Here is a 20,498-nt window from a genome sequence, read left to right as displayed (position 1 = left end):
AAATATTAAGGAAGAGAGACATCAAAGGGGTAATGTTCTTTAAGAAGAGTGAGGTTTCATAATATATTTTTATGTGGTGCTGTTTGGGTTTAATTGTATTCTGAAAAGAGAATGGAGGAATATATATATCAAACAGTTAGGCAGTGCTTATCTCTGCCAGTAAGAGCTTCAGAAAAGCTTTCTCATTTAATTTATATGTATTTGTATTCCTTTATTTTTTAAAATTACATTTTTATTCTTCACATATAATTTTTAAATATTTTATTAAATAGTTTATGTATTTTGTAGAGAGGGGAATGGAGAGGGAAAGAGAGGAAGAGAAACATTAATGTGTGATTGCTTCTTGTTTACTCCTGACTGGGGACCCTGCTGGCAGCCCAGCACGTGCCCTAGACTGGGAATCAAACCAGCGACCCTTTGATTAGCTGATTGGTACTCAGCCACTGAGCCACACCAGCCAGGGTTCACATATAATTTCTTTACACATTTTATACAAGTACATAGTTACATGTTTATTGTTTTAAAAATCATATAGTCCCATAAAGCTGATAATAAGACAGTAGTTTTCTACCCATCACCTCTTTTACTTCCACCATTACTAGGAGGCAAAGAGTTCAGTTTCTTTAGTTGTTGTAATTTATTTCTACACTTCCAACTAAATGTTTTTGACTGCTATTATTTAATGTTATGTTTGAGATATTAGATATTGACTTACTGCTGTGAGAGATAAGACTTCGGAACAATTATATGCAAACCTCCCATTCACCACCATCCCACTGTGGTCATATTATAGGTAAATATCACTTACAGCTGAGCCGTACTATGTGCTACTCTTCCTCTTCCCTTCATGCACAACTTTACCTGTCAGAGTTAGTAATAGTCTCTTTAAAAAAACATTTGATTGCTATTTATTTAAAGTTACCAATCACTAATTCACTTTTAAATGTTTGCCAGAAGTGTATTTCTTCTCAAGCTATTAAACATTTAACTCCGTTTAAACATTTATCAAGTTTATCACTTTGATGACACCACTCCTGGACTTCCCCATTCTAATATTACAAGATGACATGGCCTTTTTCCAAGCCTGCCTATAGTTGTTATCCTGGGTGCCCCTTTAACCAACATGTAATTCTCTCCAATTTTGGCTGCCTTCCTTTACTTATCTCGTCTCTCTCATCTACCAGTGTTTTCTTTACTCCTGGCTCCCCCAATACAGTACTTGTGGCTGAATACTTAATTTAAGGTCAGTTGCTGGAAGAACCCTAACTAAGATTTAGTTTTAGATCTATCAGTAATTTTTCAAACATATTTTTATTGTTGTTCCTGTACAGTGATCTGCCTTTTCCCCCTACCTCTCCACACCACTTTAGCCTTCCCCATCTCCTTCCCCTATTTTCACCCTCCCTTGGTGTTGTCTGTATGTCCTTTATAACTGTTCCTGCAAACCCTTCACCCTTCCCCCCCATCATCGTCTCCCCTATCCCCACTGCTCACTGTCTGCCTGTTCTCAATCTCAGTGTCTTTGGTTATATTTTGCTTGTTTGTTCACTTTGTTGATTAGGTTTCAGTTAAAGGTGAGATCATGTGGTATTTGTCTTTCAATGCCTGGCTTATTTCATTTAGCATAATGCTCTCTCATTCCATCCATGCTGTTGCAAAGGGTAGGGGCTCCTTCTTTCTGCTGCATAGAATTCCACTGTGTAGATTTACCATAATTTATTTTATTTTTAAAAATTATCATTTACATACTTTTCCGTCTTTTACTCCCATCTCAGCCCACCTCCCCCACCAGTGTTCCCCACCTCCCTCACATTTCCACCCCCTTAGTTGTTGTCAATGTGTCCTTTATACTAGTTTCTGTAAATTCGTCTCTTTTTCCCCGGAAATTCCTCCCCCTCCCCCTCTGGTCACTGTCAGTCTGTTCTCTATTTCAGTGTCTTTGGTTATATTTAGCTTGCTTGTTTGTTTTGTTGTTTAGTTTCCTGTTAAAGGTGAGATCATATGGTATTTGTCTTTCAATGCCTGGCTTATTTCATTCAGCATAGTGCTTTCCAGTTCCATCCATGCTGTTGCAAAGGGTAGGAGCTCATTTCTTTCTGCTACATAGAATTTCATTGTGTATATGTACCATAGTCTTCTGATCCATTAATTTACTGATGGGCACTTGGGTTGCTTCCAGCACTTGGCTATTGTAAATTGTGCTGCTATGAACATTGGGGTGAATAGGTTATTTTGGATTGGTGTTTCAGGGTTCTTAGGATATAATCCCAACAGTGAAGTTGCCGGGTCAAAACCATTTCCATTTTTAGTTTTCTGAGAAAATTCCATACTGTTTACTACAGTGGTTGCACAATCCCACCAACAGTGCACTAAGGTTTCCTTTTTTCCACATCTTCTCCAACATTTGTTGTTTGTTGCTTTGTTTATGATGGCCATTCTGACTGGTGTGAAGTGGTATCTCTTTCTGGTTTTAATTTGCATCTCTCTGATGGCTAGCGATACTGAACATCTTTTCGTATATCTTTGGGCCCTCTGTATGTCCTTTTTAGAGAAGTGTCTGTTCAAGTCTTTTGCCCATTTTTTAATTGGGTTTCTCGTCTTCTTTGAGTGGAGTCATGTAAGTTCTTTGTATATTTTGGAGATTAAACCTTTGTCTGAGGTATAATTAGCAAATATATTTTCCCGTACAGTTGGTTCTCTTTCCCTTTTAATACTGTTTTTTTTCACCATACAGAAGCTTTTTATTTTGATGAGATACACTTAGTTTATTCTTTCCTTTGTGTCCTTTGCTCTAGGGAATTTATCAGTGAAAATATTACTGCATGGAATATGTGAGATTTTTCTGCTTATGTTCTTCTCTAAGACTTGTATGGTATCATGACTTATATTTAAGTCTTTTATCCACCTTGAATTTATTTTTGTGTATGGTGTAAGTTGGTGCTCAAGTTTCATTTTTTTTTGCATGTAGGTGTCAAGCTCTCCCAACACCATTTGTTGAAGAGGCTATTTGCTCCATTTTATGCTGCTGGCCCCTTTGTCAAATATTAATTGCTTGTAGAGGCGGGTTTATTTCTGGGCTCTCTATTCTGTTCCATTGGTTCATGTGTCTGTTCTTATGCCAGTACCAGTCTGTTTTGATTACAGTGGGCTTGTAGTACAGTTTCATATCAGGTATTATGTAGGTCTATCAGTAATTTTAAGCAAGATATGTGGATTTCTATTTCTTGTTCCATGAACTCTAGATATTACACTGATTCTTCATGGTCTAAGATGAAATATTTTCTCTTTTTCCCTTTACATTTTATCTACTTTTTCATACTTTTTCCAGCTGTCTCTTACTTTTAAATGTTTAGGTTATTAACATTTACTAACTATAACCATATTTAAATGCTCTTGGATATTTTTTGTCTAGGTTGATTTTAAAAGTTGAAAACTGATAGACTAGTATACATCATTATGCCTAGATGACTCTTCTTAATTGCAGAACCAAGTAGTGTTGCCTTTCCTTCATGGGTTTAATGCCAGGAATCTTATGTTACTCAAAGGAAAACATTTCCAACACCAAAATTAAATGCTGTCCCATTGTTATACTTCATTCATTTTTAAATATCATGTCACATTTTAGTCTCTTTTATAGAAGGACCTTGATTCTCTTGTATGCTTTTTGATTAACCTGAAGTTTCTAATATATTTTTCTTGTATAGACATTTTACCATGTCACAAATATTTTCTGACTTTTTATTGGTTAATTTCATTTTAGTTTTTCTTTAAAACATTCTTTTTGGAGCCTACCTGCTTTCTGTTCTAACTTGAATTTATTGTTTCTAGACTGACTCTACAACTCATCCTTAGGTATCTTTTAATTGCAGCTTTGGATTAATTCTACTATTTTTCTTAATACTACTTTTTCAGTTTTATTAGTTTTCATTTGTCTTCAGAGTTAAGTAATTTCTATTGTGTGAAAAGGATGTGTGAGAGGTTCAATTTTTTAATTCTTACCTGCCAAAAATTGGTTTCTTTTATCCCAGATTTATCAGTAGTTCAGATAAATTATTTTATACATCAGTTTGGGTATGTAAATATTAGTTAAGTTAATTTTCCAGTAGAACCTTAACAACATTTTTGCCTTGTCTAATAAAACCCAGTATTGTGGATGTTAGTATGAGTTTCAGTCCTTTGCATGTAACCTACTTTCCTGTCTCTAAGCATTTTGTATTTTCCTTGTATCCTTTGTATTCTGACATTTTGGAAGTACCTATATTTCTAAATCACTTTTCATTCACTTTACTCATTCATTTCATTCATTTTAGTCATTTTATTCATTTTAGTGTGAAGACTTGGGTTAAATTCTCTGGTAACTTTTCTGCTCTTATTGAATGTCTTTCATAATTTTCCTCCTACATTATTTTTCTGAAACTCCCATGCTTGAGATCATTCTCCTGTATTGAATTTCTATGTATATTAACTTCTTATCATGTTTTTTGGCTGTTTTGTATTTGTTCTGTGTTCCTGGAGATTACCTTGGCACTATCTCTCAATTATTCCATAGAATATTTAAGATCAGAAAGCACATTTTTATTTTCCAAGAACTCTCTCCTGTTCTTTGTTCTATTTTTAGAGCATTCTATACCTATTCTGTGGGTATGATGTAATCTCAAATCCATTCAAGGATATCAATTAGAGTTTTCGTTTTTTCCTAAAGTCTTATTTTGTTCCTGAATCATGTTTGTTTTCTCTTGGGTCATTTCTTTCTGTTTGTTTTAGTGTTTCTAATTTTTTTAGCTAGTATTCACCATATACCCAGTGATCTTTTGTTGTTAATTTTTAAGAAGGGGAAATAGATTAATTTTTCTAGGTACCTGGTAGGCATTAGGTATGTAGATTTGATGAGAAGCCTTTAGGAGAAGCAGGGCTGTTGACTCACAGGCTTTACTTTAGGGTGAAGAGGCAGGGAAGGAGCCTTTAAACCAGGAAGACCTCAAATGCCTGCTTGGAAGGGGGCTTGGCTTTTGTACCAGTACCTACTCTAGACTACACTTAGAGGGTTTATTCAATATATAGAAGAACGCACTTGAGTTGTTTTTGTTGTATTTTTTTCCCCCTGGGAGCAAGAGGTATATGTTTGTGGCCTCCCTTCTTTGTGCTCAGGGTTGGAAGAAGGCAGAGTGGGATGGGGGTAAGGAGTGGATGGCTCTGTTGTTTGGAAAATTGATTCTGAAGTTTTTTCCCTTGGCAGTTCTTGTTTTCTCACTTGCTTGCCCCTGGGTCTGCTGACACTGAGCCTGAAGCCTGTTTGGAGTCTTCCAGCAGGTCAGCCCTTCAGTGCACTCCCATCCTGTGCATTTTGAGCTACATTTTTTTTTTTACACAGGCTTATTATTCAACATCCTTCAACCTACTCAATGCTGAGAATTTATTTATAGGAAACTTCTCATCCTTTGGTACTTGCTTTTCTTATCACCAACATTTACTTCAAAAAGTTTGTTATTCCTTTATTCTTTCCCTCTTATCTTAATGAAGTCTAAGGAGAGGAGGAAGCCAATTGCTTATATGCCATTGTTCTCTACAATTGGCTTATTTTTGAAACTTTGGATTAATTTTCCTAGAAAATAGTTTGGTACTCCCTTAAACTAATGTTCTTTAAATATTTGTTCACCAGGTAAGAGGTTTGAGGAAGGTGGTTAAGGATAATTGTTGATGGCAGTCTTAGCCATTCTGTTGTCACCGATACTTTCTTTAAAATTATTTATTTATTTATTTATTATTGCTCAAGTTCAGTTGTCTACCTTTTGCCCCAACTCCAGCCACCCCTACATCCACCCCCTGATTCCATGCCCCACCCCCTGTTTTGTCCATGTGTCTTCTATAGTTGTTCCCCAAAACCCTTCTCCCCTTTCCCTCCATTGTCCCCTCTCACTTGCCCTCTGGTTACTGTCAGATTGTTCTTAATTTTAGTGTCTCTGGTTATATTTTGCTTGCCTGTTTGTTGCTGTGGTCCCTAACCCACATATTCCAACTATAAGATGAAAGCTTATTCTTAGCCAGCAAACTCCATTCTAGATGGAAGTTCATTGACTGACTATGGTTACTTAAGCCCTAAGTAGCTTATTAAAAATAATTTCTTTTGGTCACATTTGATGAGAAAAAATCTGACAAATGCAATTTTTTTCATGTAACTCCATTTCCAGTGACTTCTAGCAGCCTCATGTACAGCATCCAGCTGGCACATCTGGTGTTACAGTCTCACACCAGTGAGCACTTCTGTCCAGGTGAATTTTCCATGAAGAGTCCCTGTGGGAGCACAGTTTGAGAAGGCTTCAGAGTTCTCCTTATTTGCCCAGAAGAGTGACTCTAAGATCCACTGGTGTGTGAGACTGAAAGCCATTCTTGTCTCTCTTTCCATGCTATTCAGGCCCCCAGTGTTTTTCATACTAACACTCCAGTCTCTTGATCTGTGCCCATTTCTAGCAATTCTGAGTGGGGTCACCAATTAAAGCAAGAAACAAAAAGTTGCCTGAGCTCCAGCTCTCCTTCCTTCCTGCTGCTATTTGTATATGTGTGTTTCCGCTTCTGATCACTCACTCCCACCATTCTCTGTGTGTGTTCTTCTCCACATCTTCATTATTCTGCATTAGTTTTGGTTTCCTCTCTTCTCTTTTTCCCTTTTACATGCCTGTTATTTCCAACCCTTTAACCACACAAAATGAAGAGTGCCCTTTTTCCTGTCCCCTTGGGAGTCTCTTCTCTCTCAGCATCTCAGAACAGACCCGTCACCTGCAGGATCTTGGGTAATGGCATACAGCCACTTATTGCCCACAATGGGAGCTCTCAGAGCTGGGCAGCAAGGCCTGGGCAAGGTGCCAACATATCACAGAGAGGCAGCTTGGCCTTGCAGGGGGAGTGTGAGCTTGGCAATCAGATACTTGCAGAGTCGCCCAAACTTGCTGTGAGGTCTGGAGAAAGTCACTTGACCTCTGCTTAACTCTTCATCTCAGAGGGGAAGTGAGCATGGTCTCTCTGAGGATGCAGAGAATCATCAGTAAGAGCAGGACACCTCATGACTCAGCCATGCATCTGTGTACATACACATTTACACACACAATAAACATAGACTCACAGACATCCACACAAGGAAACACAAATTTGTACATACAAATACACATGTACTCAGATACAAACATAAATATACATGCACAGACCTAGAGACATGCAAATATACAAAAACTCTCAGGCACAAACATGTGCACACTCAGACACATAAATATCCACACAATCACACAAACTTAAAAACATATTTTTTTATTTTTAGTTATTTATTGTTATTAAAGCATAGTTGGCACACAAATTCATATTAGTTTCAATTGTACAATGATGTGGACTCTGGCCAGCAGTGTCTGGAGTGTTGTGGATGCAATGAACAAATTCACATGGACTACCAAGGTCCTGTGGAGAAAAAGGGATGGTACAGCCACTCTCTGAGAGAGCACCCTGACCCTTGCCTGAACAGGTTTTTGTTGCTTTCTAATAGCATCCATCAAAAAAGATTTTCACTCTTTATGCTTAAGTTTACTTTACTATTTACAGATAACAAAGGAGGTGATTACCATTTACAGATAACAAAGGAAAAGATGTTATTGATTACTTCTTATAGATTAAGAAGGAAAAATGTTGCAAATGCAAGGGAACAATAAGAGTGATTGGTCTGGTTACACTTCATCCTTGAGAGAATGAGCACACACTTCAGAAAGTTACTTTATTTTTTAAAAAATTTAATTATTGTTCAAGTACAGTTTTCTGTCTTTTACTCCCATCTCATCCCACTCTGCCAGTGCTCCCCACCTCCCTCCCATTTCCACTCCTGTTAGTTTTTGTCCATATGTCCTTTATACTTGTTCTTGTGAATCCTTCCCCTTTCCCCTTGAAATTCCTTCCCCTCTCACCTCTGGTCCCTGTCAGCCTGTTCTCTATTTCAGTGTCTTTGGTTATATTTTGCTTGCTTGTTTGTTTTGTTGTTTAGCTTCCTGTTAAAGGAAGATCATATGGTATTTGTCTTTCACTGCCTGGCTTATTTCACTTAGCATAATGCTTTCCAGTTCCATCCATGCTGTTGCAAAGGGTAGTGGCCCCTTCTTTCTTTCTGCTGCATAGAATTCTTTTGTGTAAATGTGCCATCGTTTTTTGATCCATTCATTTACTGATAGGCACCTAGGTTTCTTCCAGTACTTGGCTAGTGTAAATTGTGCTATAAACTATGGGGTGCATAGGTTCTTTCAGATTGGTGTTTCAGGGTTCTTAGGATATAATCCTAGCAGTGGAATTGCTGGGTCAAAAGGCAGATTCATTTTTAGTTTTCTTAGAAAATTCCATACTGTTTTCCATAATAGTTGTACCAGTCTTCAATCCCACCAACAGTGCACTAGCATCCCCTTTTCTGCACAACTTCTCCCACACTTGTTGTTTGTTACTTTGTTTATGATGGCCATTCTGACTGGTGTGAAGTTGGATCTCATTGTGGTTTTAATTTGCATCTCTCTGATAGCTAACGATATTTGAGCATCTTTTCATGTGTCTCTGGATCCTCTGTATATCCTCCTTGGAGAAGTGTCTGTTCAATCCTTTGCCCATTTTTTAATTGGGTTGCTTGTCTTCCTAGAGTGGAGTTGTGTAAGTTCTTTGTATATTTTGGATATTCAACCCTTGTCTGAGGTTTCATTGGCAAATATGTTTTCCCATGCAGTTGGTTCTCTTTTTATTTGTATACTGCTTTCTTTACTCATGCAGAAGCTTTTTATTTTGATGAGATCCCATTTTTTATTCTTTCCTTTATGTCCCTTGCTCTAGAGGACATATCAGTAAAAATATCATGGTGGCTAAAATTTCCAGCACTATATTGAATAGAAGTGGTGAAAGTGGACAACCTTGTCTTGTTCCTGTTCTTAGTGAAAAAGATTTTATTTTTTGCCTGTTGGGTATGATGTTGGCTGTAGCTCTCTCATACATGGCCTTTATTATATTGAGGAATGCTCCCTTTATTCCCACTTTGCAGAGTGTTTTTACCATAAATGGGTGTTTTACCTTATCAAAAGCTTGTTCTGCATCTATTGATATAATCATTTGATTTTTGTCTTTGCTTTTATTTATGTGATAGGAAGTTTCTTTAAAGATATGCAGTAAACATTTGCATCTTTTTCAGGGTGAGGGAGATTTAGCAAAAGCAAGCCTCAAATCAGCCTAGGTATAATGCAAGCCTGGTTTCCCACGGGAAAGCCAATCCGTGGGTTTGGCTCCTATGTGATGACTCACACCTGCCAGTTTTCCAATAAGACTGGGCTACATTTGCCATTGCCAGGCAGACCAGTTCCCTATTGTGCAACATAGTGATTCTACATTTATATATCTCATGATGTGATTGTTACTTTGTCTAGTCACACAACCGCAGTTATACTCAGACTACACACTTTTATATAGAGAGACACACATGCACATTCACACACATAAATACACATACACCTACATAGTCACACACATGTACACACACTCAAACACTCACACAAATGTAAGTTCGCCATACAGTTAGTACATAAATGTGTCTATATGAATGGGATTCACAGTAAAATGTAAACAAAACAAAATTTCAGCTTCTTTTCATTAAAAGAACACAAATAACATCATGGCCTGGGATTCCATCCATTCTTTTCTCTCATTTGTAATCTACAATACCCCCATTGCCATAAAAGAATGGCAAAGCAGCAAATGTTGCCACAGCCCTTGAAAGTCTTTAGTCTATTTAGGGAACACAATAAGCCAATGCCTAAGAGCCATAATGAGTTAACACACTCTGGTGGGGAGCTTACTAGGTGGTTCAGCAGTGGCACAAAAGATGAAATGAAGGTTGCTTCCAGAAGAGGAGGATCGGGAAAGGCTTCATGGAGGAAGAACTCTTGGTTTGGTTGGGCAGAGCAAGGTACCAGTCGTTTAGCTGGACTTAGTTTTGGAGCCACAGAAAAGAGCTCTGACTCCAGAAATATATAAGGAATATACATGATAGAGAGTGAAGTGCACCACCAATTCTTTTTTCTCTGAAAATGTGTCCCCACTTGCTGTGGCCTCACTGGGCTAGTGGGCTCTCAGTTATGTCAGGGCTATGACACAGCACAAAACTGGTGAGCCAGAACTGGCTACTGCTGTTGGCACCTGTTTACCCTTAGACCTGCTCGATTCTCTCAATTAACTCCTTGTATAGATTTCTCTTATAGCTGTTTATCATGGTGGTATAATATATTTTCTAAAAATTGTTGCAACAATAATTCTGAGTAACCCTAATGCTCTTCCAGAACCTATTACACCTCGGAGTCTCTCTCCCTCCCTTTAACCTGTGGTAGGCCTTTGTGACTGCCTCAATAAATGCAGAAATAATTCTGTTTGACCTCAAAACGATGCCATAGAAAGTGATATGGTTTCCATATGGCTATCTCTTTTTGGGATCAGTGCCTTAGGAGCGTGATGCACACATGTAAAGAGACCAAGTACCCTGAAACAGCAGTACAAGGAAGATATCTTGAGAAAATATACCACCCAGGGATATGTAAGAAGAGTTCCCAGTACTCCAGCCTCAGCCACTTACATCTCCCCAGGCCAGGTGTCACTGTGAGCAGGAGCTTTTGATGACCCCAGCTCAACCTTCAGGCTGCCCAGCTGGTGCAGAGATGTGCTTTTCCTGCTGAGCATCACTCAAACTGCATATTCACAAGCCAAACAAATGGTGCTATGTGTTGTTTTTATACTATAATGGCAATTTAAATTTTTCAGCTACTAAAAACTGGAATAATATAACTGTAATTATAGTTTAAAATGGTGCTGTTGGCTTAAGCCATTAATTTTTAAAACTATCATAGTTATTTATTTTTATTAGGACTTTATTTTAAGAGAAAATTTAGGTTCACAGAAAATTTGAACAAAAGGCTGGGGGATTTCCCAATATGCCTTGTCCGCACACATACATAGCCTCTAACATTCCCCATCAGAGTGGTACATTTTTAATAATTGATGAGCTTACATTGAATCATCATTATCACCTAAAATCCAGTTTACATTAGGGTTTACATTTGGTTTTGTACATTCTATTGGTTTGGACAAATGTATAGTGACATGTATCCATCATAATGGTGTGATGCGGAGTTCTCTTCATCCTATCCCCTCCCTTAGTCCCTGGCAATCACTGATCTTTTTACTGTCCCCATAGTTTTGTTTCTTCCAGAATGTCATGTTTATGGAATTCTAGCCTTTACAGGTTGGCTCCTTTCACTTAAGTTTATTCCATGTCTTTTTGTGACTTGAAAGCTTATTTGTTCTTAGTGTTGAGAAATACTAAACTGAGGTACCACAGTTTATTTACCCATTCATTTTCTGAAGGATATCTTGGTTGCTCCCAAGTTTTGAAAATTATGAACAAAACTACTATAAAAATTCACATGGAGGTTTTTGTATGGACATAAATTTTCAACTCATTTGGGTAAATCCAAGGAGCATGGTTGCTGCATCATACAGTAAGACTACAGTTAATTTTGTAAGAAGCCACAAAGCTGTTTTCCTAGGTGGCTATGCCAATTTTTATTCCCACCAGCAGTGAATGAGGGTTCCTGATACCTCACATCTTTGCCAGTATTTGGTACTTTCAGTGTTCTGGATTTTGGCCATTCTATCATGTGTAATGCTATCTCACTGTTGTTTTAATTTGCACTTCCTTAATGATGCATATGCGTATTTGCCATCTGTGTATCTTCTTTGGTGAGGTGGCTGTTGAGGGAGCTGCTAAGTTTGGGGGAAGATGGCTCTTCTGCAGTAGAAAACTGGAACATCAGTTCATAGGAAAAGTTCAGTCATCTTTGCCCTTGGAGACTGAGAGAAACCTTGGATGCTCTTGGAGGTTCAGTCAGACAGACAAAAATCTTATGTGTTGATTGTTTCAAAATTGTACTACTACTGAAAACACTGAAGAGGAAAAACTCAAAGCATCAGATTCCCTCTTCACACGCATATGGCATCACAAAAAACACCTACGTTGATACAGAAGACAGCTTCTTGTAGTGAGGCATATTCAAGACCAGGAGTTTCCTGTCCCACCTGTTCCATGACACACAGACTTGCTCCTAGTCCACAGGGGAAGTTAAGAGACAGAGAGATAATGTCCTGAGTTAAAGATATCAGTTTTGCTAAAGAAAACAGCATTAAAATGAAAAGAGAACCAACTGTGTGGGAGAACATATTTGCCAATGATACCTCAGACAAGGGTTTGAGCTCCAAAATATATAAAGAACTCAAATGACTCCACTCCAAGAAGACAAGAAACCCAGTTAAAAAATGGACAAAGAACTTGAACAGACACTTCTCCAAGGAAGACATACAGAAGGTCCAGAGACATATGAATGGATGCTCAGCATCACTAGCCATTAGAGAGATGCAAATTAAAACCACAATGAGATACCACTTCACACCAGTCAGGATGGCCACCATAAACAAAGCAATAAACAACAAGTGCTGGAGAGGATGTTGAAAAAAGGGAACCCTAGTTCACTGTTGGTGGGATTGCAGACTTGTGCAACCACTGTGGAAAACAGTATGGAATTTTCTCAGAAAACTAAAAATGGAAATGGTTTTGGACCCAGCAATTTTACTGTTGGGATTGTATCTTAAGAACCCTGAAACACCAATTCAAAAGAACCTATTCACCCCAATGTTCATAGCAGCACAATTTACAATAGCCAAATGCTGGAAGCAACCCAAGTGCCCATCAGTAAATGAATAGATCAAAAGACTATGGTATATTTACACAGTGGAATTCTATGCAGCAGAAAGAAAGAAGTAGCCCCTACCCTTTGCAACAGCATGGATGCAACGAGAAAGCATTATACTGAGTGAAATAAGTCAGGCAATGAAAGACAAGTACCATGTGATCTCACCATTAATAGGAACCTAGTCAACAAAATGAACAAGCAAGCAAAGTATAGCCAAAGACATTGAAATTGAGAGCAGGCTGACAGTGATCAGAAGGAAGAGGGGAGGGGATAATGGGGAAAAAGGGTGAAGGGTTTACAGGAACAATTATAAAGGACATGTGGACAACAACAAGAGGTGGTGGAATTCAGGGAAGGCTGGAGAGGTGGGGAAGGGTGGGGGGCGGGGAAAGATAGAAGACTGTACTTGGAAAACAATTAAAATTATAATAAAAAATAAAATAAAAGCATTTCCAATTCATCATGGGTAAATATTTTTGTAAGATACTTTGTAAGTAATTTATTTGTAAAAAATAAATTACTGGGAAAATGAAATAAAAATAGACATTCAAAACTCACGCCCTAATTTATTATTAGATTTAATATACATGAAGTCACTCTGTTTTTCTGAGTGACTACTTTTAGTACTATTATACAGTGTTTGTCTTTTTCTGGCTCATTTCACTTAGCATAATGCCTCAAGAATTATTCAAGCTGTTGCAAATGGGACGAATTCCTTTATTCTCATGGCTGAATAATATTTCATTGTGAATATACACCACATCTTTATTCATTCATCCTCTGACAAACCAGTCATTTCCACATGCTGATTATTGTGAATTATGCAGCAGTGAACATGGGAGTGCAGATATCTCTATTAGATTCTGATTTCAGTTTTTTCGATATATATACCAGAATAGGGATTGCTGGATCATTTGGCAGTTCTAGTTTTAATTTTTTGAGTAAATTCCATGCTATTTTCCACAGTGGCTACAGCAATTTGCATTCCCATCTATAGTGCATAAGGGTTCTCTATTCTCCACATCCTTGCCCACACTCTTTATTGCTTGTCTTTTTCATGATAGCCATTCTAACTGGTGTGAGGTGATATCTCAATGTGATTAGTAATGTTGAACACATTTAAATACATCTGTTGGACATTTGTACATCTTCTTTGGAAAAACGTGTATTCAGTTCCTCTGCCCGCTTTTAAAATAAATTTTAGGTGGGTTTTTTTTTTTTTTTACTATCAGTTTGTATAAATTCTTTACATTTTTCGATAATAACCTCTTATCAGCTAAATAATTTACATATATCTTATCACATGTTTCGGGTTGCCTTTTCATTTTGTTGATTGTTTCTTTTGCTGGGCAGAGTGTTTAATTTTTAAAAAAAATTTTCACTGCTATTTAAGTACAGTTGTCTCCATTTTACACCACCCATCACTCTCTCCCATCCTCAATCTTACCTTCCCACCTCAGCTTTGTCCATGAATGCTTTACGCATGTTCCTTGACAACCCTTTCCCTTCTTCCCTCCATTACCCCTCTCTCCCCTCCCCTCTGGTTACTCTCAGTTTGTTCTTTATTTGAATGTTTCTGGTTATATTTTGCTTGCTTGTTTTTTTTTTTTTGTAGATTAGGTTCCAGTTATAGGTGAGATCACATGGTATTTGTCTTTCACCTCCTAACTTATTTCACTTAGCAGAATGTTCTCCAGTTCCATCCAGGCTGCTGCAAAGGGTTGGAGCTCCTTCTTTCTCTCTGCTGCATAGAATTCCATTGTGTAAATGTACCGTAGTTTTTGGATCCATTCATTTACTGATGGGCACTTAGGTTGCTTCCAGCCCTTGGTTCTTGTAAGTTGTGCTGCTATGAACATTGGGATTCATAGGTTCTTTTGGATTGGTGTTTCAGGGTTCTTAGGATATAATCCTAGCAGTGGAATTGCTGTATCAAAAGGCAGTTTCAGTTTTAGTTTTTTGAGAAAATTCCACATAAGTTTTTTAGTTTGATGTAGTCCCATTTATTTATTTTTCCTTTTGTTGCTTGTGCTTTTGCAGTCATAATCGGGAAACAGATGCTAAGACCAATATTAAGGAGATTTTTCTGTATGCTTTCTCCTAAGAGTTTTATAATTTTAGAAGTTAAATTTAAGTTTCTTAACTATTTCAAGTTTTTTTTATGATTGGTGTAATACAGGTGGTCCAATTTCATTCTTCTGTGTGTTTTCTCACCATCATTTATTGAAGAGGCTGTCTTTTACTTATTAAATGTTCTTGACTCTTTTGTCAAATATTATTTGACTGTATATGTGAGAGCTTATTTCTGGGTTCTCAATTCTTTTCCATTTGTCTGTGTATCTTACTTTTATGCCAGAACCTTACTGTTTTGATTACTATATCTTTGCATTTAGGAATTGTGGTGTGTCTAGCTTTGTTTTTCTTTCTCAAGATTGCTTTAGTCTTTCGGGTTCTTTCGTGGCTCTATACATATTTTAGAACATTTTTCCTATTTCTATAAAAATTAGAATGATGATAAAGATTGCATTGAATTCATAGACAACTTTGCATAATATAGACAATTTAACAATATTAATTTTTCCAATCCATAGAGAGGCTGTCTGTATCTTCTTCAATTTCTTTCATCAAAGTCTTATGGTTTATAATTTATAGATCCTTTACCACCTTGGTTAGATTTATTCCAAAAAGTCATTATTTTTGATGCTATTTTAATTGAATTGTTTTTATTATTTCTTTCTCAGTTATTTTGTTGTTAGTATATTGGCATGTAACTGTTTTCTGAATGTTGATTTTGTATCCTTGCAGTTTTTTTTAAAGGCGAAAACAATACTCAGGTCATATTTATGTAATTATAAAATAATTTCAGAAATCTGGGCATAAGTGTAGATATCACCAATAGCTATGCTTGTCATAATAAGAGCTAAATAAAGATTAAAGAGAGACAAGGCCATTTATCGGGTAATGTCCAAGGTTAGAGTAATGACCTACTCAACAGACAGGGCATTGGCTGTGTAGCCTTGTTGTACAACCAGCCAAGGGTGTGACAGCCTTCAGAAGTTACCTGGAACTGCTAGTGGCCATGGAGCAGAGTGTTTGGAGAATGAACTACAGTGCCAAGATCCCCCTGGCTTTAAATCTTTCTTTCACCAGCTATGTGACCCTGGAGAAATTATTCAACATTTTAGGACTCTGTCTTCCTCAGTGTAAGATAAGCACAATAATTTAGTGTTGTGAGGATTAAATTAATTAATATGACAAATATTTTAAGATAGAGCCTGGTACAGAAAAATATTCATGTAAATTTTATCTATTACTATTCAAAAGTTTAAAAAACATATTCTCCAGGGACTGAGTTACTTAGCTTCCATTGAGATTAAGCCAAGGTTTGGGGTCTCTGATGGCCAAGAGTTCTCAATACCTTAAAGACTCTTCTTTCATCTCCTTGAAAAAAAGAATTATGGGAAGGTATGAAGGAGCAGAGAGTGGGACAGCTCAGTATAGACATGGTGAAGCTGAGTTGCAGAGAAGAGAGTAATGGGGCTGATGTCAGCAGGCAGTTAGCAGCAGGGTTAGCCCCAGACCTTCCATCTTTTGACCACCTCTGGTCACAGGTTTCTCCACTGATACTACACACACCTCTCACAGAAAGAAGAGAAGATGATATTGGCTTAAGGAAACATAGAGTTAAAATTCTTATCCTAAGACTTACTTATTACCACTTGGAACATGGGCAAAATACTCCCGCAGCTCTGGCAACCCTTTCTGTTCTATGGAGTCCTCAGAGCTGAGGAACAGTACAGACAAGCTGCCCTCTACTGTGTCAGCTTTGGAGATGCCAACATGGGAAACACTTTGAACCTAAATAGATAGGTTTCTGCCTACTAACACACATGTCTGGTCAGTCTCCAGAGTAGGAGTCTCCTGAATTGAGATGTGATCATTATAGGCAGGCAGCTGCTCTCTCCTCGGGTGGAAATATCTGTTTCTCTTCTTCAATATTGACCTGCAAGAAAAAAAAGTCCTTATTACTACTTTTTCAGTGGACAGTGAAGCAGTTTATTTAATGATATTTGGATAAGAAGCCTGTACATGAACGGGATTCGAATGTCAATTGTCTTTGGGGAGAAAAGATTTATTGGTTGGTAAATATTGAGAAAGAAAAGCTGATAAAGGGCAGCTTCAGCTGCAGCTTCTGCCTGGAGCAGGAGAACAGGCCTGTGTTGTATTTTGGGGCCCTGGGAAGGCAGAAAATTGTGAATGTCTTTCTTTGTTGATGGGTGTAAAAGTGGAGACTGCTACAAATAATTTCTTATTTCTGTTCCCATAGATTTTAAATTATGTAGCTTCCCTACCTTGTTAAGTATTAAAGTGCTCTTGTTTAAGGAAAAGGTTCTTAAATAATGAATCTTATGTATCTTGTTTTCAGACATCAATATCTAGCTTTGAGAGGCACAAAGGAATAAAGGAATGTGGCTTCAGAGCTTCTGGGATGCTTGGCAATTCTAATTCAACTCCAGGCTGCAAATGAACACAAAACTCTTGCAACTTTTGTTAAAGAAAAGGCTGGGTGAGCACGTGGTGTTGGGAAATTGTGTTATCTTCTTTGAGTTCTGTTTCCGAATATTTAATCCTACTGTCTCCTCTTTAGTGAAAGTTTCAGTGGTAAAGAATCTTTTTTCTTGGAATTGCTTCAGGTAACTCAAGCTGGATTTGGAAACACCCACCTCAGCGCGGCAGGCTTCTGTGGGCTAGATGCGGGGAAAGGCTGCCATCTTGTGGTGAACTTGGTACTCGGCACCTCAGCAATAATTAAGGCACCAGAAAGTCAGGATTTGGGAAATTATTCTGCAAACTGGATTTCTGCAGGACAGATTAGATGCCTTTACAAACATTCAGAAAATGTATGGGTACCCTCCATGTAGGTTTTAGTGAATCTGCATGTACATAGTTATTTCCTCAGTCACATAGTACAGGCACACAGTATCTGCTGTGTGAAAATGAGGTAGAAATACAGGGAAAACATAATCCCCACATCTGAAAATAAAGTGTGGAAAATAAAGGAATGAACACATCACTAAATGCCTCCTATGTGCTTGACAGAGAGTTGGTGAAGAATGCTCAGGCTGAGTGAAAAAAAGAGAAGTAAGTTCACTTTTCCATCCAATGGCAGTGTATACTGAGGCCAGAGTTGAGGGTGGAACGTCTGGAGGGGTAAGAAATGACCTGTTGCTCCTAACCTATCAGGACATCTGGCCAGATCTTCAGATGAAGTCAGGACTGAGCAGGCCAGGGTCCATGTATCTGTGATTTATCTTTTTAAAATTAAAAAAAATCTAATTGAAAAGAAATTGTTAGAGATGTGTTCTTTAAAAAAAAAGAAAAAAGAAAGAAAGTCAAACAATATAGAAATGTACAAAGAAGAAAATAAAGCACTGGAAGCCCCCTGCCCTAGTTACCCACTGTTAATGTTTAAGTGGCTGTCCTTGTGGACAACTTGATGTGAGCACATCCAGATGGAAATGAAACATTCCTGGGGAGCATTATGCTAAGTTAAATAAGCCAGGTAGTAAAAGACAAATACAATATGATCTCACCTATAAGTGAAACCTAATCAACAAAACAAAAAAGCAAGCAAAATATAACCAGAGACATTGAAATAAAGAACAAACATAGAGTAACCAGAGGGGAGGGGTGAGAGGGATAATGGGGGAAAATAAGGAAAGGATTGTCAAGGAACATGTATAAAGGACACGTGTCACAGGTGGACACAGGTAACCATGTTCTTGGTGATCAAAGACAAATAATTGAACCAAACACACAAAGTTTATAACAGAAAGAGAGAGAGAGTAGATTTATTATGCGATAGTATGCTCCACAGAACATGGGAGCAGGCCAACTCCGAGCAGAGAGATTGACCTCAAGGCTGGAGGGATTTATTCTTATAGGGTGGATCCTTCCTGATTCATTTTGGAGGACTTTTATTGTGCATGTACAAGTGGTTATATTACTTTAAAGCTATTGTACATATGATCTCTCATGATTTTCCTTGATTGGCCACTGGAGAAGGGTGTTGCACAAGTTAACTTATTATAATGCTATTATAATGAAGAATGGTTCATATAGCATCTTTTGCCCAGGTGTATTCATGAGTCACCATGATTCAGCACTATTCCAGAAAGTGGAAACAACTGGTCTTAGAACAAGGTCTCTGTCCTATATCAATATCTTTTATCTTAGCCCTGGGGCACCTACAAAGATACCTCTTTCCTGACTATCTCCTGCCTCAACTTCCCCCCTGAGAGACATGGTTGTCAAAAATCTTTTTCGGGTTGTTGAAGGGTGAAGATCATTCTTCTGTAACTTCTTCAGGCTTAGATTGGACAGTCATCCCTGCCTACTGAGAACCACAAAACGCTTACCCCATTCTATCTAGAAGTTGAAGAGGAACTCCTAAGGCCACCACAGATGTTGTATGTTGGTCAGCTTCAACATCACTTTCAGAGATTGGTTGGAAACTCTGGAGCATCATCAAGTTGATGTGGAACTGCTTGAGTGTATAAATTTTTAAAAAATATATTTTATTGATTATGCTATTAGAGTTGTCCTATTTTCCCCTCTTTATTCCCCTCCATCCTTCATACCCCCTCCCACCCACACTCCCCGCCTTTAGTTCATGTCCATGGGTCATAGATATAAGTTCCTTGGCTTCTATATTTCCTATACTATCCTTGACCACACCCTGTCTATTTTCTACCTACCACTTTTGCTACTTATTCTCTGTACCTTTTCCCCTCTCTGTCCCTCTTCCACTCCCCAGTTAATAACCCTCCATCATGTGATCTCCATTTCTGTGATTCTGTTACTGTTCTAGTTGTTTGCTTAGTTCTTTTTTTTTTAGGTTTGGTTTTTAATAGTTGTGAGTTTGTTGTCATTTTGCTTTCCATATTTTTATCTTCTTTTTCTTAGATAAGTCCCTTTAGCATTTCATATAATATGGGCTTGGTGATGATGAACTCCTTTAACTTACCCTTATCTGGGAAGCACTTTAACTGCCCTTCCATTCTAAATGATAGCTTTGCTGGATAGAGTAATCTTAGATGGGGGGGTCCTTGCCTTTCATGACTTTGAATACATCTTTCCAGCCTCTTGTTACCTGCAAGTTTTTTTTTTTTTTTTGAAAAATGAGAATGAGCTAATAGGAACTCCTTGTAGATAATGGTCTCCTTTTCTCAGGTTGCTTATAAGATTCTCTCCTTATCTTTAATCTTGGGTAATGTAATTATGATGTGCCTCGGTGTGTGCTTCCTTGGGTCCAATTTCTTTGGGACTCTGAGCTTCCTGGATTTCCTAGAAATTTATTTCCTTTGCAAGATTGGGGAATGTCTCATTCATTATTTGTTCAAATAAGTTTTCAATTTATTGCTCTTCTTCTTCTCTTTCTGGCATTCCTGATTCACATGTTGGAATGTTTAAAGTTTCCCTGGAGGTTCCTGAGCCTCTCCTCATATTTTTAAATTCTTGTTTCTTCATTTAGTTCAGATTGAATGTTTCTTTCTTCCTTCTGGTCCAATCATTGACTTGAGTCCTGGTTTCCTTCCCATCACTGTTGGTTCCCTGTGCATTTTCCTTTATTTCACTTTTCATAGCCTTCATTTTTTCTTCTATTTGTTACCATATCCAATCAATTCTGTGAACTTCCTGATT

This window comes from Sturnira hondurensis, unplaced genomic scaffold, assembly GCF_014824575.4.
Source record: "Sturnira hondurensis isolate 20B ecotype Veracruz unplaced genomic scaffold, ASM1482457v3 Scaffold0009244, whole genome shotgun sequence".
Taxonomy (NCBI): Eukaryota; Metazoa; Chordata; class Mammalia; order Chiroptera; family Phyllostomidae; genus Sturnira; species Sturnira hondurensis.
The sequence above is the reverse complement of the archived record's forward strand: the minus strand, read 5'-3'. Positions refer to the sequence as shown.